Here is a 1049-nt window from a genome sequence, read left to right on the forward strand (position 1 = left end):
TTCTCTCTTGAGTGCCACCACTCTTGGAAAAGTGCTTTTTGAAAAACTTCTCCATTGATTCTTTGCTAGAAATCAAAGAAGAAAAGAGTACAAATCATTGTCCACTTGCAAGCACAAGCTTGTGGCATAAAGCTTCTCTATATGAAGGATCCAATGTAATCGTGTGTCTAACATTAGAGGCCAAGCATTTAAGTTGCTGGAATTCTTTCACACAAGAAAGTGTTCACGGTTTTTAGCACCCAAAGAAATCCTTTTGATTACTATATTAATTGAAAAGGTAAAAAATGTATTCTAATTTTCTATTGTGTTTAACTTTGCATTAAATAACCAAGGTGATCCAAAGGTAGGAGGCAAGGTTTTTATTTTATTTCAATTTTTGTTATTCGACTATGTTGATGCTCTAATCATAGCAATATCTACATTAGCATGTTAGTGTCAGGCGGCATTACCGTATCAGCATGTCAAAGTGATATGGCATTGCCATATCAGTATTTTCAATTCACTTCATATGCCATATTAGCGAGTAGTGCCATGTCAGCATCACATCAGCAATGACATCAGCTTTTTGAAGGGTAATTTTGAGAGGAAGATGTTGGAGGGACTAAATTAATGCAATTCACAAAACTAAGGGATTAAATTGTTACGATTTTGAATAGAGGAACAAAAGTGAAGAAAATGCATGAGTATAAGGACTGCTAAGGTATATGGACCATTCTTTTTTTCCCAAATACAAATTTAACTTAAGTAAATATTATATGGGGCAAAATTCCAATCCCTTTGCTTTACCTTCTGTTTATATTACTAACAGATAATGTAAATATTTGACTTTGTAGATATCAACAAAAATATCATTACCATTAATACTCGAGTCTATGAATATGGAATGTAACCATAAGGTGATCTCCCTCAAGGTTGATAGCAAAGTTTTGATAAAGAAAGTTATGGAACAAGGTGAATTAGACTAGGGCAATCTAGAATTTCATTTTGAGCTTGGTGAAACAATTGATACTAGTATTTAGAAGAGTCGACAACTTAATGTACAACATCAT

At 33.3% G+C, this 1049-nt stretch overlaps 1 pseudogene; it reads right to left on the minus strand.

The window, feature by feature from the left end:
- LOC110428594 (pathogenesis-related protein PR-4-like) overlaps positions 1-484 on the minus strand; it is a 17241-nt pseudogene extending 16757 nt beyond the window's left edge.
- Positions 485-1049: the final 565 nt, after the last annotated feature.

Source organism: Theobroma umbraticum, unplaced genomic scaffold, assembly GCF_002168275.2.
Source record: "Theobroma umbraticum cultivar Fairchild unplaced genomic scaffold, ASM216827v3 scaffold_60.0, whole genome shotgun sequence".
Lineage (NCBI taxonomy): Eukaryota > Viridiplantae > Streptophyta > Magnoliopsida > Malvales > Malvaceae > Theobroma > Theobroma umbraticum.